Here is a 24,897-nt window from a genome sequence, read left to right as displayed (position 1 = left end):
GCTTATGTACGGTGCGTACACCCCCATTGCTCTGTACGGTGCGTACCCCGCCATTGCTTATGTACGGTGCAAACACCCCTATCGCTATGTATGGTGCGTACACCCCCATTGCTATGTATGGTGCGTACACCACCATCGCTTATGTACGTTGCGTACACCCCCATTGCTATGTACGGTGCGTACACCCCCATTGGTATGTACGGTGCGTTCAACCCCATTGCTATGTACAGTGTGTACACCACCATTGCTATGTACGGTGCGTACACCAACATTGCTACTGTACGGTGCGCACACAGACATTGCATATGTTCAAGTCATTCCCGTGTACGGGACGGATGTTTTCCATACAAATCGTAAATCGGAAAGCCGGTCCAGATTGTACTAGTACGGTCGGACTGCATTTTTACGATTCGTACAACTTTTCCCAATCTGATTCGTACGGGTAGGGCTGATCCGTATGTACTTTTTCCCGTACGAATCGTACTTCAAGAGTCGTAAGGGACAAAAAAATACAGGATCGGAATTGACCTCATAATCCTTGCTGGACGATTTGGTGGTAAGAACTATGGGGGCCAACCATTGCGAGGTTTCTATTGGTTCAATAACCCCTTGTGACAACAGTCTGTCTAACTCAGCTCATAGGGGTGTCAGCATGGGTAAACGACCAAAATATAGAATCCAAAATATAGATGGGACAGAATATCGACTCTAAAATATAGATAGCACAGAATATCGCATTACCAAAATATAGATAGGACAGAATATCGAAATTGGGGTATGAAATATCGATTTCCATAATATCGAATTTAAAAATATAGATGTCCATAATATCGAGAAAAAAAAATGAGTGTTATGTATGGTAGTATATGTGTTAAAATTATGTATTATTTTTGTAATGTATGTTTAATTTTTTTAAAGTAATGAATATTATGTAATTAAATTTTGGCGTAATTTATTTCCATAGCGGGTTGTGGGTTTATGGGGGAATAGGGTGGGAAGTAATTTAATTATAGTAAATTAAATAATAATTTGTATTTATATGTATTGATAATTAATTGATTGATAATTAATTATTAATTGGTAATCAATTTTTACTAATTGGTAATTAATTTGTATCCATTGGTAATTATTTTGTATTAATTGATTAATTGATAATTATTTTAATTGTATTTTTTATTATTAGGAGCGGGTTGTGGGTTTATAGGGGAATTGGGTGGGAAGTAATTTAATTGTAATAAAGTCAATATTAATTTTTATTTATGTGTATTGATAAATAATTGATAATTAATTAATAATTGCAAATTAATTTTTTTAATTGCTATATTAATTTTTCTTAATTGATTAATTGATAATAATGTTAATTGTATTTTTTATTATTGGGAGTGGGTTTTGGCTTTATAGGGGAATTGGGTGGGAAGTAAATTAATTGTAATAAAGTCAATATTATTTTTTATTTATATGCATTGATAATGAATTGATAATTAATTATTAATTGCTAATACATTTTTATTAATTGGTAATTATTATTTTTTCAATGGTAATTAATTTTTATTAATTGTTAATTATTGTTCATTAATTTTTTACTGGTATTGATAATTAATGTAATCTTATTTTAATATTAAATCATTACTTTCCCTACTGTTGCACTCTCAGGAGTGGTAATAGTAATTTTTACCCTCCCGCTATCCAACGCTTTCCCTACTGTTGCACTCACTGGAGAAGGAATAGTGATTTTTACTAGGCCTGGGCGAAAATTTCGTTCCGTTCGCGGAAATTGCGATAATTTGACATTTTCGCGTTCCGCGGAGAGCGCGAAAATGTCAAAAATTCCGGTTTCCGCAGCTTGGCGATAATTTGTTTCTTGCTCGCGCTGTAAAATAATACATTCTCGCGCGCGCGCGATCGCCTTACCTGAATCCCTGCGTTCGCCGACAAGTTTTCTTGATCCGGTCGCGTTCTCCATGAGATGTTGTATTGTTTTTAGCCATTTGCGCTGTCTCGCGACAGTTCGCGCCCGCTGTGACGTCATGCGTCGCGCGATCACGTCTTTCTTCTCGCGATCATGCACCGCGAGAACAACTCAAAACAAGATGGCCGCGCCCGCAAGCAACCACATGGGTAAGTTGGCGACCCGCAACCATGCAGAAAATCTCGCGAACATGCCGGAAAAAAACTTCCGCATCTTCGCGATATTTCTGCTTGTTTGCGATAATTTTAAACATTTTCGCGATAATTTGCAAAGGTTAATTCCGCAAATTCCGCCCACCCCTAATTTTTACCCTCCCGCTATCCAATGCTTTCCCTACTGTTGCACTCTTTGGAGTGGGAATAGTAATTTTTACCCTCCCGCTATCCAACGCTTTCCCTACTGTTGCACTCTTTGGAGTGGGAATAGTAACTTTTACCCTCCCGCTATCCAACGCTTTCCCTACTGTTTCACTCACTGGAGTGGGAATAGAAATTTTTACCCCTACGCTATCCAACGCTTTCCCTACTGTTGCACTCACTGGAGTGGGAATAGTAATTTTTACCTTTCCGCTATCCAACGCTTTCCCTACTGTTGCACTCTCTGGAGTGGGAATAGTAATTTTTACACTCCCGCTATCCAAGGCTTTCCCTACTGTTGCACTCACTGGAGTGAGAATAGTAATTTTTACCCTCCCGCTATCCAACGCTTTCCCTACTGTTGCACTCTTTGGAGTGGGAATAGCAATTTTTACCCCTACGCTATCCAACGTTGTCCCTATTGTTGCACTCACTGGAGTGGGAATAGTAATTTTTACCCCTACGCTATCCAACGCTTTCCCTACTGTTGCACTCTCTGGAGTGGGAATAGTAATTTTTACCCTCTCACTATCCAACGCTTTCACTACTGTTGCACTCTTTGGAGTGGGAATAGTAATTTTTACACTCCCGCTATCCAAGGCTTTCCCTACTGTTGCACTCACTGGAGTGAGAATAGTAATTTTTACCCTTCCGCTATCCAACGCTTTCAATACTGTTGCACTCTTTGGAGTGGGAATAGTAATTTTTACCCCTACGCTATCCAACATTTTCCCTACTGTTGCACTCTCTGGAGTGGGAATAGTAATTTTTACCCTCTCGCTATCCAACGCTTTCACTACTGTTGCACTCTTTGGAGTGGGAATAGTAATTTTTACCCCTACGCTATCCAACATTTTCCGTACTGTTGCACTCACTGGAGTGGGAATAGTAATTTTTACGTTCTCACTATCCAACAAATGTTCCGATTTCGATCCGTTAAAAATATTCCCTGTACGATTCGTATACGTTTTTTTTTCCGTACGAATCGTACATGTCCCGTACAAACTGGCAAGTACGATTCGTATGTGAAAAAATCCATACGAATCGCATTGGGAAAATTCCCCGACACGTCCTCAGGTCGGAAAAAGTGTCCGACACGTCCCCGGACAGTTTTACCTACAAATCGAGAAACTGAAGTCCGAGCGCACAAGTACGATCCGTCCCGTCCGTCCGAATGTACAACCGTATGGAAAAAACACCGTACGGTGCGAACTCCCATAGCAACTATGGAGATGTCCAAATATGTGCCTGCATACGCGCCGAACACCCCCCCAGCACACCCCCCCACGTACGCACCGTACCCCAGCACCCCCCCATGTCTGCGCCGTACCCCCACCCCACCCCGTAGGTACGGAGCGTACCCCCACCCCCCCGTAGGTACGGAGCATACCACCACCCCCGTAGGTACAGAGCGTACCCCCACCCCGTAGGTACGGAGCGTACCCCTACCCCGTAGGTACGGAGCGTACCCCCACCCCCCTGTATGTACGGTGCGGACCCCCAGCGGGGGTGGTGGTATGCTCTGTACCTACAGATGGGGTGGGGGTACGCTCCGTACCTATGGGGTGGGGGTACGCACCATCCATAGGAGGGGGCTGGGGGTACGGCACGTACATACAGGGGGCGGGTGTACGGCCCGTACATACGGGGGCTGGGGGTACTGCGCGTACATATGTGGGGCTGGGGGTATGTGCTGGGGGACGGTGCTTACATACGGGGGCTGGGGGAACGCACCGTCCATATGGAGGTGGGGGTACGCACCATCCATACGGGGGTGGGGGCACACACCGTACCCCCAGCACCCCGTATGTACGCGCCGTACCCCCAGCCCCCCATGTACGCGCCGTACCCTCGGTTCACATATGTACGGCATGTACCCCCAGGCCCCTACACCCTGCCCATGCCTTTACGCACCCTACCCGAGGCCCCTACACCAGAACCCTCACGCAGCCTTGCGTACGAGTCGTACTAAGCCATAGCAAATGTGAGCAGTGTACAACAACATGGCCGATGTACGCACCTCACAGACGCGAAAAACACACGTACTGAACCAGGACACTGCAAAACACCACAAGGAGAGTCCAGTTGAATCGCACAACACCACAAAACACGTCCAACAAGCCCAAATACATCCAATACACTGACCTGCAACAGCCAAACAGGTAAACAGAGGCCCAAAACACAACCACTCCTTATAACACACCCACCCAAAGTTCAAACACAGCCACACCCACAAATGGACCAATAAAAAGGGCCCACAGACACAAACCATGAGCCTTTGCAACAGACCCACTGCTGCCAGACCCCACAGACAACCCACAGCACCATACTTGAACCTTTACTACACCTTACACTTGCACACCTTCACACAACCTCCTTCACAAACACCCCCTCATCACATTCACACACACACCTTCACAACCACACACACACACACCCACAACCCTCCACACCCACACCCCACACCATGCCCACAGGCAGGAATCCAAAGTTCACAACAGCGGAGCTGGAGATCCTTGTCAACAAAATCATCAGAGTCGAGCCACAGCTCTTTGGAACATTGGTCAGACAGACCAGCGTAGCAGCTAAATCAGCCATGTGGCAGAGGATCATCGAGATGGTGAATGCTGTTGCGCCCATCAGAAGGACCAGGCATGAATGCCAAGCCAGGTGGTACGATCTGCGGAGGACGGTCTGCCGCAAAATGACAGACGAATACAAGCAGGGGAACATCACTGGAGGTGGCCCGCCCCGCAGACCGGTACACTACCATCCCTGGGAGGAGAAGGTGATGCGCACGCTGCCGCCGGTGGGAGTACACGGAGTAGGAGGAGTCGCCGAGCCTGGTGAGTACACAAACAACTCACCCCACATGGGGGGAACCGCATCAACAACCCAACTCACAATAATGCACGCAACTATCCAAAAGCCATCACCGGACACAACCACACTCCAAAAACACGCACATGCCACTAGCGGCTCCATGCCCCATGCACCAAGCAAGGCCATGCCAAGTCACAGGCCACACAAAACACCAACACAAGACAGGATGTCCGTGATGCCGGGAGGGGGGCCTCCAAAATCACATTGTGCAACTCAGAAGCAGACACCAATGCCCTCAGCCCATATGGCCTAGGGCAGAGCTATACAAACAGTGTGTCCCGACACTATACTGTGTCGCCTGCAAATGGCAGCCGCGTCGCAGGATGACATGGGTATGAAGGCCCAATTTGCACATAACAGCAGCTAATGAAGAGGCATCACTGTGAAAGAGTGTCAGCACACACCGCCGCTGCAGCGCAGACTCAGAGACACTCTGCCCAATGGGGTCCGGGAGATTCTAAACAAAGCCACATTAACAAGCCAATGGCCTTTGAAAGACCTGCAAAGTGTGTGTGCCCAGGAAGCTGGGCTGAGGTGACAGAGGGTGACAGACAGACGGAGGCGGAGGGAGAGAGAGGGAGGGAGACAGAGGGCGACAGAGGGAGACAGACAGAGGGAGGGAGAGGGAGAGAGAGGGAGGGAGACAGAGGGCGACAGATTGCGACAGAGGGTGACAGACAGACGGAGGGAGAGAGAGGGAGGGAGACAGAGGGCAACAGAGGGCGACAGAGGGAGACAGACAGAGGGAGGGAGAGGGAGAGAGAGGGAGGGAGACAGAGGGCGACAGATGGAGACAGACAGAGGGAGAGAGAGGGAGAGAGAGGGAGGGCGACAGAGGGCGACAGATGGAGACAGACAGAGGGAGGGAGAGGGAGAGGGAGAGAGAGAGAGGGCGACAGAGGGTGACAGAGGGAGACAGACAGAGGGAGGGAGAGGGAGAGAGAGGGAGGGAGACAGAGGGCAACAGAGGGAGACAGACAGTGGGAGGGAGAGGGAGAGAGAGGGAAGGAGACAGAGGGCCACAGAGGGAGACAGACAGAGGGAGGGAGAGGGAGAGAGAGGGAGGGAGACAAAGGGCGACAGAGGGCGACAGAGGGAGACAGACAGACCGAGAGGGAGAGAGAGGGAGGGAGACAGAGGGCGACAGAGGGAGACAGACGGAGGGAGGGAGAGAGAGGGAGGGCGACAGAGTGCGACAGAGGGAGACAGACAGAGGGAAGGAGAGGGAGAGAGAGGGAGGGAGACAGAGGGCAACAGAGGGAGACAGACAGAGGGAGGGAGAGGGAGAGAGAGGGAGGGAGACAGAGGGTGACCGAGGGAGACAGACAGAGGGAGGGAGAGGGAGAGAGAGGGAGGGAGACAGAGGGCGACAGAGGGAGACAGACAGAGGGAGGAGGGTGACAGAGGGAGGGAGAGAGGGAGACAGAGGGAGACAAAATCACCCTTGGGTGGTGTGGGCATGTCCGCTCATTAGCAGGTGGACTGTGTGCATGTTGACAAGGTCTGGCAGTGCGTGAAACACCCCTCATTCGTTTGGAAAGCACTGGGCCATGTGTCAAACTGTGCACGAGTCGATCCTTGCTGCAGGCACAAGCCTAACCTCACACCCAGTATACCCACTCACTGTGTTTGTTAGAACCCAGCCACAAATGCATAAGTTACCTACCTGCATTCTCCAATAGACATGAGAAAGCACCATTTGGCCGCGTGCAGTGCAACACGTAAGTCGGTTCTGCAGCGCTCGCTATGCACGCTCGCTACACTGCTCACTGCATTCAAAAGTGATGCAACAACAAAGAGTGTGTCGCACATAGGAAAAGTGTTGACAGCTGTGGCCAAGGAACATACCCATGCACCATGCACAATGCACAGGGACTTGCCAAGTACAGACAAGGTAGATGACACTTGGCTCTACTGTAGACAGCACAAGGCAAACCTGTGACCACTGAACACTCAAACACCAACTCCACATGCCACCTACCTATCACAGGAACTCACATTCACTGTAATGCCAGCAGGCACCATGAGGGGATAGACACATCACCTGGTAGATCCAATGACAAATCACACCACACCCAACAGCATGCCCGGTCACCCCCCCCCCCCCTTACACAAGCACACACCCCCGGGGCAGCCAACGCAAATTGGCACTCCCACAATGGATATGTGACACAACAAGACCAATCCATAGCCAAATAAGCATCCCAACACTCATTAGACAGGCCAAATAACCAGGCGTACATATCAATCTGTCCCCCGCAACATACCCATCCACAAGTGCACTGTGAGAGGAATGCTAAACATATCCAACTACCCAGAGGAACTGTGCCAACTTGAATATGTATGAAACATGGATGACGCATGAAACACCATTAACATTGTCTCTCTCTCTCACACACAGGGCAACGTCGTTGATCTTTCCCCAACACTGGGGGGGGAAGAATCACAGGACCAGGCTCGGCGTGACGATGATCCCACCGGCAGCGACAACTCTCACCACACTGTGGATGACCCCGACCAACATGGCCCCTCTGGTGCCCAAGCACCTGCAGCACCTGCGTCAGGTACAACTGTGCCAACCACCACCCCCATTCCTGCCACATCCCAGGATACACACAGGAGCCCTGCTCGCACACAACGCAGCCAGCCTGACCAGGAGGGACAAGGAACTCTGGGCACCCAGGAGGAGGCAGGTGACCCCGCAAATTCCATCCCTCAGGGGTCCCGGAGACCCAATGTGCCCACAACGGCAGGCCACGCTCAAGTGGGCAGGGGTGGTGGGAGTGGAGGACGGCGGAGGCACGAACCTGACCAGACAGCTGAGGAACCCGTTATGTCACATGCACGCAACATCCTTGACACATACCGGCGTGACACCAGGGGCATCAGCCAGGTAGTGGAGACCCTCAATGAGATGAAGAACATGCAGGCCGAGCAATATGCCAGTCAACAGCAACACCAAGGACGGATGGAGGCAAGACAGGCTGAGCTCGTGACGGTGGTAACGGACATGAGCCGTTCACTCCGTCGGATTGCCGAAAACATGGGCAGCCCTCCCTGTGCCACCAGGCGAAGATCAACACCAGCCACAGGGAGGGATCAGGAGGAGGAGGATTTGTCCGACGGAGCACCACAGACAACGTCACGGCCTGCTTCTGAGGGTCCCCCGAGGAAGGTGGGTCGTCCACGCAAAAGAACGTGAGAGTCAGCGGACCATCACCATCTCCCAGGCCACCTGGGCTGGCACCTGGCCCTCTGGCGCAACAGCAGCACCTCATCCAATGACATTCTCTGCCACATGGACTTGCTGGTCACTGTCTGACCAATGTTGACAAAGACTGTGGCATGGACTCTGATGACTTCCAATGGCAAGGATCCCAACTCCCCCCGTGAACTTTGGATTACAGACACCCGGCAAGCACCTCTTTACATCCCCCCAAACACGTACCCCACCACTAATAAAAATCATACAAATCACGAGATGATGCCGTCATTTTGCATTATTCCATACCATGTGTGTGTTGGAAAGTCAAACCATGCCTGAGTTTTGAAGTAACTCCAACTATGCATACCCTGGGGTCTGAGTCTGGCACAGGACACACATGGGTCACAATGTATCATCCAATACAGACATGGAGCACCATACTCACCCGTGATGGGCCCAACCAGCTGAGGGGGTGCCTGCCCAACTGTGCGGACAGACCTATTTCGAAGAGCAACAGTCATGCGTAGAGGTCAGGGATCATGTGGAGTGTCCTGGGGTGGGAGTCCCAGGTATGTGTAGCCAGGTGGGAGAACAATGTCCTGCATGCTGGAGTCAGGTGGATGTGGAGAATGGTGCCCAGGCCAAGGTTGGATGCATGGAGATGGCACAATGGGGTCTTGGATGACAGTGCCACAAGGTTGTGTTGGGGTCGTGGGCTGTATCCTGAGTGTGGGCGTGGATTGTGAAGGTCATCCTGCAGCCGACAGTGAACCATTGCAGCTATCTCTGTTGGACGGTGATGTGGCTGGGTTGCTGGATGTTGAAGCAGAGCTGTGCATATGCACCCTGGATGTGGACAAGTATCATGGGAGTCGTAACGTACTTCTCCCTAGAGTGCAGGGTAGGATTAGACACGGATGTTGTAGTTGACCTGGGGGATGGTCTGTCTTGCCTTGAGATGGATCGAACTGTGGATCTTGTGCATAATGCAGAGTGTGCTGAAGCCTGAGGTACAGATGCTGGTGATCAGCATAGCACATGTGAGCAAGCAATCCATGATGCACACCAGCTGGTGTGCGTGGACACTGTGTGCCTGTGCAGGGCCCTTGCGGGTGGGACACAAGCAGTTGACCCAGCTGTAAGGGGACAATCGGCAGATGAACACCTCAGTCGTGTACAAGTCCAGCATCAGGTGGCCGATGTTCAGCCATCTGCCAATGGATACCGTGCATTAATCAATATGAGAACTGGCAAGGACTGCGTCTTTGGGGAGGGTGAGGAGCACCTGGCTGGCAATGGGACATCAGATGATGATGAGATGCAGTGCGCATGTCATGGTGTAGAGGGGGATCCTGGACACATTGTAGACTGACACGCTGAGACATGATACCTGTGCCATGTGTCCCACAACGACACCATACTACATGCAGAGGCCTGGAGTACCACTCCCATGGTCTTGTTGGGGTACAGAGCCGGTGGGGAGTAGAAGGGACATGACATGGTTGGTGTGACAGGGCCTGGAAGGCGTGCCAACGCTGTGTAGGCAGTTGGAGTTGCACACTCATTATGCCAAGGTGTAGTGTGGGCGATGAGTGCATGCCTGAGTGCATGCAACAGATGTATTGGATGGACACTGCTTGGTGGGTGGCCTCAACATCATGGTGTAGCGTGATGTGGCACATGCAAGGACATGAGGCATGTGCAATGTGCACGTAGCATGTGCAGACGGTCCAGCCTTTCCCACCGCAACTGTGTCACACACAAGCAGATTACACCAAAATGAATGGGTGGAGGGAGGAAGGGGGGTGCGTCTTAGAGGCGTGTGTGTGAGGGCAAATATAGAAACTCTGTGTGCCCTTGCTGCAGGGCCTGCAGCAGCAGGCACCATGTCCTGAAAACCATGCCACAAGTTGCACACTAACACAAGCATGTCAGAAAGGACTACTGCAAAAGGTGTATGAGAAGGAAGGCGTGTCTGGTTCAACATGGCACACACACAGACAATGGATGCACATGCAGCAAAGTGGCCGTTGTGGGGACTGAGATGCCAAAATACCTACACAGCCATGTACATCATGCACAGTACATATCATAATCCCTGACAAACAGCTTGCATCTTGCTACTCTACACACAGACTCATATGCACAATCTGTGACAACTATGCCAGACATGCCGCATGCACAGTGGCAAGAGTCCTGCATTGACAGAGATGAGGCACCTTGGAGGCTGAGGGACACCTTTATTAGTCATGTTTGCCGGAAGGCAAATGCATCTATATTAACAGATGCACAGGTCATGTGGATGAACATGTGGAACCTACACTGGCACCCCCCTTTGCACCACAGATGCAGGAAATCCATAGAACTGGCACACAAGTTACGGGTTTGAGGCAAACACCCCGTGCTGCTCACCGAGAGGCTGCAATTCACCATTGAGCCTCTAAAGGGGATGTCCCACACTATGTCAACCCGGTGCATCCCGTATGTTTCCAAGGGCAGTGTTACACACATTGATGCCTTCATCCCAATCCACAATCACATTAGAGATGACTGTCACCAAGTGTGACTATCAATTCAGGTGAATCCAGCTCCATGTCATGTGTCCCATGGTGATTCGACATGTATGCTAAGTAACCAAACATGCACAGGAGCAGTGCACACACATTCCAAACAAATAGCACACCCAAAAAGCCGTGGTGCATCCCTTACCCTAAGGTGAATTTTCAACATGTCCGTGCATGTTACGCTGATTCAGCACACGTTGCTGTATTCATGAGGAATAGCAGGAGCACAACAATGCCACCAGCAGACAGCATGCGCAAATACCTGGGGATGAGAGACACGCAAGAAGTGAGCCAAAAGAAGCACATCCGCATGCATGGGCATGTACTCGACACGTATAAGGTTGTCAACATGCTAGGTGAAAATAGTGTCTCAGGAAAGACATTCTTTTATTACACCATCACTGGAGTGACATATCCAAACACACCTCTGACTCACTTGCCATACATGCAGATGGACCCACACATTGCAACACATGCCACACAAGGCTCAATGCGTGCACACTCACACACTGCAACTCACCACTAAGCAAAGAAGTTGTGTATGAGCCGACTCCAGATGTCCTCTTCCTCCTCCTCCTCAACATCACTTGCCTCGTCACCAAGCCCCTCGTCCTCCACGGGTGGATGTTCCTGCTCATCCGGATCCAGGATGAGTGGCACGGCTTTCTCCACTGCCATGTCGTGCAGCATGCAGCACACGAGGAAGATTTTGCAGACCATCACCGGTGCATATGGGAGTGCGCCGCCAGTCTTGTGGAGGCACCGGAATCGGCTCTTCAGGAGGCCAAAGGTCCTCTCTATCACTCGCCTGGTCTGCCCATGGACGTTGTTGTACCGGTGATCGGCAGCCGTTCTGGGGTTGCGGAGAGGCGTGATCAGCCATGGCATGTTGGGATAGCCAGAGTCCCCTACATGGAAACATCATGGACAGAAGTGGGTCAGGAGAAGCAGTAAGACAGAAAGATGACGCTAAATACAGGAGTAACAGAGTATACCCACCAACAAGACATGCTCGTTCGTTGCGCAGCTGCAGCATCATTTCATGCACCCTGCTACGCCTCATGATGTAGGCATCGTGTGCTGATCCTGGAAAACGAACAAAGACATGGGAAATCACCATGTTAGCAAGACACACCACAAGGGCATTAATGGAGTGGTAAAGTTTCCTGTTTCTATAGGCTACCTCCTGTGCCTGTGGTGGTACCAAAGCCACATGTGTCCCATCAATAGACCCAATGACATGGGGCATTCCTCCCAGGACATAGAAGTCACCCTTGACACCTGTCAACTGCTCAGGAGTTGGGAAATGAATAAACTCATCCAGGTGACCCAACATGGCCTCTAAAAAATCATGCAGGACACGGCTGAACATGGTCTGGGACATGCCACCAACATGAGCTATGGTCTCTTGAAACGTACCCGTGGCAAAGAAATGTAGGGCTGCCATCACCTTCATCTTGGGTGTCAGTGCAGTAGGATACCTGTGTAGCGGTTGGACATGTGGTGCCAGCCTTGCTGTCAAGTTCAGAATCTACCGTTGGGTGAAGCGGTAGCGGCGTATACAGTCACGTTCCCTCAGGGCAGCCAAGTCTGGGATTGGTCGGGGGAGAGGCGGAGCCCTGCAGTAATTTGGAAGGGACAACGAAGAGTGAGTACAGTACAACAACACTGTCAATGTACTGAGCACATGTTGAACAGCCAATACACATATGCTACATGCAGAGTCAGGTCTGTGCAATATATCCTGGACACGTATGCCAGGCAGGTGACACTCCTACCAAGAGCCAGCTACAAACGTGGATTCACAAGCTCAACATGACATGGCATGAAACTAGCTGTGGGCCAATGTAAGTGAACAGGCAGACGCATTACAGGAGTGACAGACATCCACATGTGTGCAGAAAAAGGATGTTTATCATACAGACAGGTTGCGGAACACTAGAGGCACAGGTCACATGTCCCTGAAAAAAGGACAGACCACACACCTTGCCATGCAGGGGTACATGTCAAAACTGATCACACATACATTGATACTACGCAGACATGTCCTTGTCTCGCAAGTCCATGTTCGATGCATACATACACATGTTACGTCTGATTCCACATGTGTCCTGGTGTGCATAATAGTGTGCCATGCCCATCCACACACATGCACATGTTGGATGCAGCAACTGCAGATGCATTTGACGGAACACCAACAGCAAGCTTATGGGAACACATGACACACACATGACATACTCACATCGTGCAATGCCGGTAGTCACATGTCAGGTGTCATTATCCATGTACCTGGCATCAGGGGACAATTGCGGGTGTTGGCGACTGTGCCATGCCAGTGACGCAGTGCTCAACAAGTCTGTACTACATGCACACATGTCAAAGGTGTGAAGGGGATGTGTGGCACATAGTGCACCTTGACACATGACATGTGTACACAGCTCATCACACATCTATTGGGTTCAAACATGAGGAGATTTGTGCCACATCACAGCCTGACACACCTAGGCCCGAGACATGTAGGACTGCACTGACAATGACTTGATGTCCAGCCTTGGCCAAGTATGACAGCTCAATTCCTTTCTGTGTGCCGCCTGTCACCAGTGTAAGGTGTGAAACGCACTGTACACACGCTCTGAGGGTGTGTGTAGGGTCTTTATCACTATGGTCGTGTTGCTGTAGGTGTACGCCATAGGGATACGGTCCGTACACGCGTGTGTAGGGTCCGCATCACTATGGTTGTGTAGCCGTAGGCGTACGCCATAGGGATACGGTCCGTACAGGCGTGTATAGGGTCTGTATCACTATGGTTGTGTTGCCGTAGGCATACGCCATAGGGATACGGTCCGTACACGCATGTGTAGGGTCCGCATCACTATGGTTGTGTTGCCGTAGGCGTACGCCATAGGGATATGGTCCGTACAGGCGTGTGTAGGGTCCGTATCACCATGGTTGTGTAGCCGTAGGCGTATGCCATAGGGATACGGTCCGTACACGCGTGTGTAGGGTCCGCATCACTAGGGTTGTGTTGCCGTAGGCGTACGCCATAGGGATACGGTCCGTACAGGCGTGTGTAGGGTCCGTATCGCCATGGTTGTGTAGCCGTAGGCGTACGCCATAGGGATACTGTCCGTACACGCGTGTGTAGGGTCCGCATCACTATGGTTGTGTTGCCATAGGCGTACGCCATAGGGATATGGTCCGTACAGGCGTGTGTAGGGTCCGTATCACCATGGTTGTGTAGCCGTAGGCGTACGCCATAGGGATACGGTCCATACACGCAGGTGTAGGGTCCGCATCACTATGGTTGTGTTGCCGTAGGCGTATGCCATAGGGATACGGTCCGTACAGGCATGTGTAGGGTCCGTATCACCATGGTTGTGTAGCCGTAGGCGTACGCCATAGGGATACGGTCCATACACTCGTGTGTAGGGTCCGCATCACTATGGTTGTGTTGCCGTAGGCGTACGCCATAGGGATACGGTCCGTACAGGCGTGTGTAGGGTCCGCATCACTATGGTTGTGTTGCCGTAGGCGTACGCCATAGGGATATGGTCCGTACAGGCGTGTGCAGGGCCCGTATCACCATGGTTGCATAGCCATAGGCGTACGCCATAGGGATACGGTCCGTACACGCATGTGTAGGGTCCGCATCACTATGGTTGTGTTGTACGGACCGTATCCCTATGGCGTACGCCTACAGCAACACAACCATAGTGATACGGACCCTACACACGCGTGTACGGACCGTATCCCTATGGCGTACGCCTACGCCAGCACAACCATAGTGATGCGGACCCTACACACGCGTGTACGGACCGTATCACTGGAGTGGTGGTGCCCTAGGGGCGTGGAACGCACCGTACCTGTGTGTGTATAGTGAAATTACATAGGGGACACATGAGGGACAAGTATATGGGCCTAAATGCATGCTGGTTGTCATGGAGACCGAGTTTCAATTTCAAATTTTTTCATCAGGTGGCCAGCAAGAGTCGGTTGGAGACAATATACTATGTTGCAAAGTGGTTGTTGACTTGACATCATGCTCAATTTTTAAACTATGCAAAGCCACTCACTGGGGTAGGTTTAAAGGGATTGGAGGAAACGTAGGATGCAAATGAGATTGACCAATCACTCTGTACTCCTGTAAATGAAACAGGCCAGCAAGGCAAATATAAGGCAGCCAGGCCCCATGAGAGAGCACTTGCCTGCACAACCTTTCATTCACCACTGCTGCTGCTCGTGATTTCTTTGGCACCATGTCCAGGTCTGTGGAGGGGGCCCAGCCATTCACCCTGGAGGAAAATGTGGCATTGCTGGATGTGATCCTCCCACAGTACCCCAGCCTGTATGGGAGACCAGGGGAGCAGGTGAGTGCTGACTCCACTAGCTTAGACTGTGCCCCTTTTTTGTGACTGTCACTTCTGGCATTGTGTCCAGGTGTGACAGACATGCAATGTTGTTTAGAGTGGGTCCCAGGGGGGGAATGCCTCATGTCTCCCATGCAGAGCATGCTGTCGTGCATGTCTGCACTCCTCACTTGCATAGTGCTTACTGTGACAATCACTGCATGGTGCATGTCACATTCAGCCTGGCTAATCCACTTGGGAATGTTGTTTCTACAGCCCTGATGTGATTCTGTGTTCCCCCCAGTGTGAGAGGTGACTGTACACACAGATGTGTGTGAGTTGAGTGTACCTGTGGTTAGAGTGTCCAAATGATGTGTTCGTCCCCTGGACATTGGTGTGTGTGTAAGTCCCCTGTCATGTGGGTGAGTGTCCATGTGGAGTGTTACCGCCCAGATGCATGAGGGATGCATATACCCTACCCATGTGATGTGCGCAGGGAGCAGTGCTGTGTGTCTGACGTGCTGGGCTAGCCCAACACCTGTGACACCCCCAGTCAAGTGGCACATGTGCAGAGTGAGGTTTGTACCCGCAGTTGCCAATGGCAGGTGATTGTCCTGTGCCTGTGTGTGTCTGTGTACTCTGCTGAGGTTGCGTCAGTGGCCTGGGGCATGTGACTGCTTTGAGGTGCTGCACATAATCCTGGTGTAGCTTGTGATGCACAGTGTGAGCCATGATCATTGATTCTGTCGCACCCCTCATGCCACCTGTGTACTTCAAAAGCCACGTAGTGCATTTTGCCTTCCCCAGAGGATAATGTCCCTATGACAAAGGTGCAATGAGTTGGCTGCATACTATGCCCTGTTCACACCTGCCAAATTGTTAAAATGTGTGTCTCTGTGACATGTAGCAGGTGTATTGATGTTGTCTCACTTTGTCATCCTCACAGGTAGGCAACTATGCCAAGGGGGAGATCTGGAAGGCGGCCATCAGGGCCGTGAGGTCGGTGGAGGGTCGGAAGCGGCGCCTGGCCCAGGTGAGGAAACGCTGGCAGGATATCCGGTGCTGGACCAGGAGGATCGCCCGGGTCCTGCTGGGGGATTCACCACCACGCCCCCACGGCGGGCGTCACCGACTGACCCACCTAATGAAGCGTGTCCTGGCGGTGGTCTTCCCAGAGATGGATAGGCACTTACTGGAGAAGCAGCAGCAGGAAGGGGGTAGGTACATTTGTGTTTGTTGTGTGTCACCAGCTTTTGGAAGTGCGCAGTCACATGGATACACTGCCAGTGTTTAAATGTGCAGTGCATATCCTGTTCCACAAAGTTAACGCGTGCTGTTCTTCCTCCCTTCCCCTCCTTGACATGTGTTCCCGGGGCAGTGGGTAGTCACTCTTGCACAAGGTTATCTAGGCTGGCAGTTAATCCAAGTGCCCGGCACCCCCTGCCCCTGTCTCCCCTGCTGCCGTCAATGCCGAGTCTGTGGACATTCTGCGGTTTGTCAGACATCGCTGCTTAATGTCCTCCATGGCCACACCACACTGCTGACACAGATGGTGTCGTACATGGAGGGCATGTCAGCAGCGATGTCGGACCAATGGATGTTGCTGAGGTCCATAGACTCATCACTGACTGCAGCAGTGGATCTCCAGCAGCGCTCCGTCCCCCCCTACCCCTGCACCATTCACACTTCCCACTCCCATGCCTGTCCCACGCACAACCAGACATCCCCATGCACGCACACCACCAGACACAGGCAGCACACCACCAGGGAAGGCCAAGCGCACACCTCCTGTCATGCACACACAGGGGGAAGTAGGCACAGCCACTGGGTCGGGGGGCAAACGGCAGCCATGCAGCCACAGTGGGAGTGCGCAGTCCTCACAACCCACTTCCTCCAAATCCACTCCCCTTAGCTCTCCTGGCCAACTGTCAGATAAGGAGTCCTTCGTGGCCAGTGTGTCCCTCAGCCCCAGTGTGGCAACACCCCGCAAGCGGTGGAGGCAGTGCCCGGCCAGGGTAGTTGAGTCCCCCCCCTGTCCACACCCTCCCCCAGTAGCGCTGCAACCCATCCCTCCGACCCCCCCCTCCTTGGGGACTGTGGTTCATTCAGGTGCAGGGGAGACACTGAAAGAGCACGCAACCATGTGCAGCGCCCTGCTAACCACCACCTTTGGTGCTGCCCCACCCCCTGTGGTGGAGTCGTCTGTCCCTGCACCCACGACACCTACCCTTGCCCCTCCTGTCCCTGCGGTGCCTGGTCCTTCCCCCCCACATGATGCCCCCCCTTCTGTGGATGATATGGAGGTGTGAACTGTGCAGGCAAGCTAGGGGAGACGCGTCCCCAAGTGTCCCCCACCAGGACTTGGCACATGGCCTGGCCTATGGGCCCTGTATATAGTTGACATTTCTTTAGCTATGATTTTTCATGCTGAATAAAGCATTTTGTTTTTCATTTGCACACAAATGCTTTACTGGTCTTGCTGTTGGTGGTGCTGCTCCATGATTTGGGGTGGTGATAATGTGTTAGGTGTCTGGGAAATGTTGTAGTGTGCTTCTCATGGGGTGTACCCTGGTATCTGTGTGCCATCACAAGGTATCTGCAAAAAAATCTTTGGTCATGTAAGCTCTTACTGTATGGTGACATTGTCCCAAGGTGTGTTCCTTCCTGTGTGGACCCTGACATCTTCCCTGCAGGGTGTTTCCCAATTGTTGTGCTGAGCTCTGTCTACATTGCCTGGGTGTGTGACGGATCCTTTCAACTTTGGACATGCATGCTCGGCAATGTCTCCACCTGCATCATTTGTGGCATCCTTGGTGGTCACTGTACTTGTGTATGGAGTATATTGACATGACTTCATGTGGACATGTTCCCTTTACGCACTAGGCATTTGTGTACTCCCAGCCTCGCACACATGTGTTACGTGTTCTGCAGGGTCTTTGGGCACCTGTCTGACAATTGTGGGCATTGTATCTGTGGGTACTCCACCCTTTTTCTTCCATGGGAGGCACCAACTTGTTGGCTGCCCCAGCACCTGTACATTCCTATCAGTCCTGGAATGTGCGTGACAGTGTGTGTTCCCTTTGGGTCTCTTAGTTTAGTAGGGTGGCACATGAATATACAGTCTTGTTGCATGCTCTCAGTGTGTGTATTGTGCTGCCAGTGCCAGGGGTGGGTAAGCATGTGTCATATGTCATCACACCCACATGTGGTGTGTCATGCAGTGGGGGATGGACATCCACCCTCATGGGAGTAGGACACTGCTGTCAGTGACATCGTAGAAAATGTCAATATAGACAGTGGGTTAAGACCAAAGTCCAAGTTTGTTCCCAATCAGGGATACCATCCAAACATCGATAAATTTCATAAAAAAGTGACGGAAGAGTTATATAAGTTAGAAAAATCAGAGAAATACTCAAAACAAGACAAACACAATCTGACCAGAGGTGAAAGAGAGGCACTGAACAGGTTAGAGAACGACAGCTCCATAGTCATCAGGAAAGCTGATAAAGGCAATAATGTTGTTATGATGAACAAGGCTGACTATATGGGTGAAATAGACCGACAATTAAGCGATAAAATCTGCTATGAAGTATTGAAAGGCAACCCCATAATCGAACTTACCTCCCAAATAAATTTTATGTTGGGAGAATGGAAAGAAATATGTCTCCTAAATGACCTGGAATATAGATTCTTAAAAGTGAACAATCCATGTTATCCATGCATCTATATACTTCCGAAAACACATAAAAAAGCTAAATTCCCACCAGGAAGACCAATAATTTCGGGAGTAGGATCACCTACTGAGAAAATGTCTGAGTTTGTGGATCACAAACTACAAAAGTATATGTTCAACTTACCATCCTTTTTGAAAGATAGTAAAGATGTTTTGTCCAAACTGAAGGATTTTGCTTGGTCAGATGAACTTTTTTTTGTCACGTGGGACGTTGTTAGCCTCTACACATGCATTGAGCACAAGTTTGGTCTCCTGGCAACACAATCCTTCCTAGACAAAGATAAAGCTGACACCTATGAACATAATATGATGATTTTAAAAATGATGGAACTGATTCTCACAACGAATGTATTTCTCCATGACGGAAAGTGGTATCGCCAACTTCGCGGTACAGCAATGGGCACTAAATTTGCCCCCTCATACGCATGCCTATTCATGGGATGGTATGAGGGCCTCCATGCATGGGGCAGAGAGGCCTCCCCTTGGACACAGCATATAGTGTTCTGGGGGAGGTTTATTGACGACATAATATGCATATGGTCTGGGTCTGAAACCTGTTTACATGATTATTTCCATCATCTTAATAATAATCCGTATAATGTCACGCTGACAATGAATTACAACAAAACAAAAATGGACTTTTTAGATCTACATCTATATGTGAAAGATGGAACGATACAGAGTGCTCTGTATCGAAAAGAGACATCCTGCAATGGAGTACTCCATGCTACGAGTGCCCATTCTAGATCAGTTATTAAGAATATCCCCTACGGAGAGTTAGGGAGGGTAAGAAGAAACTGTTCGGAAACAAACATCTTCGAGAAAAATGTCTTAGAGACAGGAAACAAATTCTTGGAAAGAGGTTATGAAGAGAGAGATGTAAAAACAGCCATTTCAAGAGTACATCAAATAAGTAGAGACTCCACGTTGGAGAATAGTACCAAAAAGATGAAAACCTATAATGACAAACCAAGATTCATCACTAAATACACTTCGCATAGTCAAAAGATTTTTAGTATCTTGAAAAACAACTGGCATATGCTACTGGAAATACCCGCCTTAGGAATGACTCTGACCAAAAATCCAAGTATCAGTTATAAGAAGGGAACAACTTTGAAAGAAAGATTGTGCCCTAGTTATGTGACTTCATCAAGAAAACCTAAAACATGGCTACCTATGAAACCGGTGGGTTTCTTTACATGCTGCTCCTGCAATATGTGTGCCTTTGGAAAAAACAAAACGAAGGAATTTATGTATAATACTCAGAAACAATACAAGATCAGAGAATTTATTAACTGTAAAACCTGTTTTGTAGTCTACATATTGGGCTGTAAATGCAATCAAATATATGTAGGGAGCACAACGAGAAGCCTAAAACTAAGAATACAGGAGCATAGAAGAGCAATAGTTGCAGGAGATCCAAAGTATCCTATGGCGGAGCATTTTAAACAAACTCATCCTAATGACCATGCATTTTGGTTCTTTGGAATTGAACATGTCGCTGCATGTAATAGAGGCGGAGACAGAGCTCTTATGTTAAGACAACGTGAGGCAAAATGGATCTGTAGATTACAAGCAATCAAGTTTGGTCATAATACTGATAACGAATTTCATTATTTCTTGAATTAAGACAGTTGTCAATGGTTAAAATCTTGTATGTAACTTTAGTAAAACCAACTATTTGCGAGTCGTGGCATTAAAATGTATCATCGATTTTGTTGAGAAGTTACTCAATTGACCAAATGCTACAGATGCGATGCCATTCTTTTATTTGGATGTTAAGGAATATCAGTAATATGAAACCCTGCATAGAATATTGTCTCACTCGATCTGACAGCAAGACTGACCATGTAGTCTTTATGGGAATATGGGACTTTTTCTCTTTACTCAGTATTATTCAAATACTATGCTCTTTATTCCCACACCTCACTCTCTGTACGTCCTTTTCAGTTCGAGGCTGGTTACAACATAGTGTAAATAACAACACTCTAAATTTTGCTTGATCTTGTTGCAGATTTTCTTTTTACTTATCGAATGACACTATCTAAAAAATACCACATCATTATTTCTCTACATTCGTTTGAACATGAGTAATTGCCCTACCTCCATCCTTTTCTAATTGTTGCATAGTGATTTATAGGATTTTATGATTAAATTGATAATAATATATGGTTTTGCACTAAAGTTAGGAGCGTATCGTGCTGCCTTTCTTAAAAATAATTAACAACTCGTTTTTGCAGTTTATACTATTATGTTAGCTAAACATCTGATTTTCGTATTATTATTCCTGATAAGTATATGCGTATTTGACACCACATATACTCACCGTCTAGCACTTATTGACACTCAAAGATGGCCGAAATATTGGATCTTAAAACTAGTATCCTTAATATTAATGCCGCCCGCCCACCCACTTTCCGGTCAATGCAAAACTAGTCATCTTTATATTAAACAGTTTGTAGTCAGTGGAAAAACGAATAATAACAAATCATTTCGTGGTATTTTCTGATATCTGAATAAGGATCAAATTGACCATTTATTCTTTTTACATCTATTTGCAGTTTATACTACTATGTTAGCTAAACATGTCATTTTCATATTATTATTCCTGATAAGTATATGCGTATTTGACACCACATATACTCATCGCCTAGCACTTATTGACACTCAAAGATGGCAGAAATATTGGATCTTAAAACTAGTATCCTTAATATTAATGCCGCCCGCCCACCCATTTTCCGGTCAATGCAAAACTAGTTATCTTTATATTAAACAGCTTTTAGTCAGTGAAAAAACGAATAATAACAAATCATTTTGTGGTATTTTCTGATTTCTGAATAAGGATCAAATTGACCATTTATTCTTTTTTTCATCTACTTCAAACCTAACATTTATATTAGAAATCACATTGCCGCTTTTTAGAATTATAAACGAGTAGATCGAATTTTCTTATTAAATATCGAGTTCCGATTCGATGAGCATTAGACGTATTCTAAATATTTCTCTTTAAATTGTTACACTTTAGACGTTACAAAATGGCGGAATTATTAGTGAGAGCTCATTTTATGCAAGGTTACGCAAATGTGGGTGTCGCGCATCCATGATGTCATGTTATACGCGTCAGATCAGGTGTTTCTTATCCAGACTGTTCAAACTCAGTACTTAAGCAGCGGAATAGTACCATGAAAGCTGTCGGCGATTCGGGATGGGAACAGAAAACGCTTATCAAGGTATTTGAATGGGGATTAGTATTTTAATTTCCAGAACGCGTTCTTGACAGGGGGCGAAGCGATGTTTTAAGATGCAATAATGTGCATTTTATTTCCAGATAGTTGTTTGGATCAATAGCCATATTGGTTGTATGGGTTGGTGAGTTTTGTGGGTCAAAGTGTTCATGACATCAGAGATGCATTGGGTTGTTTGTATACTTTATAGTATCATATAAATTTAGTTATAACTTCATAGATCCTCTAGTGCCTATATAAAGTGCACCGAATGATCACAGATCTTCTGTAGAAGCTTTAGAGATTAATCTGTGAAACCTATGTCAAATTTGAGTTTTGGTTTTAGACTTTCTTCTCTTTTTTTCTTTCTCCTTTTCTTCAATTAATTTTCACCGTTTTTCTTTCTTTAAAATTCAATATACGAGTCGACATTTTGAGCCTTATAGGTCTTGATTAAAATGTATATATACATGACGCCGATCAGATTACAGAACATCAATGAAGTTCGCGGTCAATTTATTTATATATTTACATATTCCCTATTAGGTGTCTGACTAATACTTCGTTGACAATAGACCGAGCATCTATTCATGATGTATATGATAATACTCCTCACAATTTGAATTGAAGCAACAGTACAGGTGAGACCCTAGCTAATCTTAACAAACAAAAGCGCCCCCTTTTTGTTGATTATTATATCGTCCAAGAGTTGCAGTTTGTAATTTCTGAGTTTATCTAAATTGGAAGCTTTTTTAGTTTTCCTTGCGAAATATATGCCAACCATGTGGAGTGCTTTATGATTTATGCAAATGTTGTTTATACGCATTGTATCTCTATCACTTTTAAATAAAAGTGACTCATTATTTGCCATAATTTATTCTAGATTCTCAGTAAGAATCTTTGCAATTCACCACCCCAATGGATCCTCGTATCTCTATTTTCAACTACTGGTCTTTTAGATCTATCTAAGCCCTCAGCGACCAATTTGGGTGAGCCAACTCATTGTATTCATCCTTAATTATCCTCCCCCTTCTTCTCAAACACCACGCCAACAAGCTTGGGTTGTTCTAATCGGTTTTTCTTGTCTCAAATATTCTTCTAGAATACCTTCTGAGTTTTTGGATAGTTCCTTTATCAAGTGGAATATACTGCTCATTTCGTATCCTTCATTCTCGGAATATTAAGCTTGTAATCAACTTGCTGTCACTTTGAGGTAAGATAATGGCTTGAACATTATGAGATTCAGCTTTGGTTAATAAATTTAGAATTGAATCATTGTCTTGAGTTTCTAAAGAAATTGTTATTATGCTGTTCGGACTTAGTATATTGATGGATGACCATTACAAATTATAAGGAATTTTTTTTTTTTTCTCTACTATATTTTTGTGAAATCGGTATTCATAAAATGTAGGAGAATGTGTAGAAGAACGTAATGAATCTATATGATTTTAGGGTATCTTCTTGTATATATCAACTCTATTTTTGTATAAAATGAATGATGTTAAAAAATAAGACAAAAAACTGTTTTTAATGTTTGTAAATATATGTGTGCGTCCGTCAGTTTTAATGATTGTATTATATATATTTCTTCTTTATTTTTGTTGCAGCCCTGAAGAAGTTCCGTTAAAAAACTTTTGTCTTTAAGGAACGAAACGCGTTGGCTGCGGTTGTGTATCTATCTAAAATAAACATTAAACAAAGAAACAAAGAAACACTTTTGGACTTCTTTTCTATGTTCAGTGCACCTCCATTCATTGTGAATTGTTTGTCAGAATTTCTCTTTTTCTGAGGCACCACTAGGTGAATGGTGCTGGAGTCTCTGTGCACTAACAGCCGGATAAGGCAATAGCATTACTAGAAGTGAAGTGCTACCATTTAAGTCCGTCACCTTTGTTAGTTTTGCTGTCAGTGATGTGTTGGCATGCCACTCTCAATATAGTCGCACTTTGTGTATGCCTTCATGCACCCATGGAGTTTTGATACTTGTAGGATGGTGTACACACCACCATGTCTCTGTCCACTGCTGGGAGGACTCTGCACCCACCCCTCCTGTGTCTGGGCACTGCTGCGAGGACTCTGCACCCACCCCTCCTGTGTCTGGGCACTGCTGAGAGTGATAGGCACCCACCCCTCCTGTGTCTGGGCACTGCTGGGGGTGAAAGGCACCCACCCCTCATATGTCTGGGCACTGCTGGGAGGAATCTGCACCCACCCCTCCTGTGTCTGGGCACTGCTGGGAGTGATAGGCACCCACCCCTCATATGTCTGGGCACTGCTGGGAGGACTCTGCACCCACCCCTCCTGTGTCTGGGCACTGCTGGGAGGACTCTTGTTGTGATCTCTGTAGAAAGACACCTGGAGCCAGGAGGTATTTTTAACCTATCTTTATTCAGTCTCCAGTTCAGGTTACATCTGTCTCTACTCCAGCCAGCCTAGTGTGGTACCAGCCCCACCAGGAGCAGCCTCCCTAGCTGCTCAGCCCATCTTCAACTGCCAACACTCATCCACTCAGACACCCAGGCATTCCATGCATCACAGGCACACCAACATTCTATGTCCATCTCACGCTCTGGCTGAGCAGCTAGTGGCAGCAGGGCTGGACTACAGGTTAATCAAT

At 47.8% G+C, this 24,897-nt stretch overlaps 1 long non-coding RNA gene across 2 annotated transcripts in view; it reads left to right on the top strand.

The window, feature by feature from the left end:
* The window catches only part of LOC146871438 (uncharacterized), a 253,451-nt gene extending 229,504 nt beyond the window's left edge, over window positions 1–23,947 (top strand). Inside the window, exons 2-5 of one of the 2 annotated variants that reach the window (XR_014959552.1) lie at window positions 16,274–16,540; window positions 23,164–23,269; window positions 23,383–23,493; window positions 23,888–23,947. This is a non-coding gene — a long non-coding RNA (uncharacterized LOC146871438). The remainder of the gene's footprint in view (window positions 1–16,273; window positions 16,541–23,163; window positions 23,270–23,382; window positions 23,494–23,887) is intronic. The other variant, XR_014959553.1, reaches the window with a different exon arrangement.
* The last annotated feature ends 950 nt before the right edge of the window (window positions 23,948–24,897 follow it).

Source organism: Triturus cristatus, chromosome 1_1 (assembly GCF_964204655.1).
Source record: "Triturus cristatus chromosome 1_1, aTriCri1.1, whole genome shotgun sequence".
NCBI classification, from domain to species: Eukaryota; Metazoa; Chordata; class Amphibia; order Caudata; family Salamandridae; genus Triturus; species Triturus cristatus.
The sequence above is the reverse complement of the archived record's forward strand: the minus strand, read 5'-3'. Positions and strand labels throughout refer to the sequence as shown.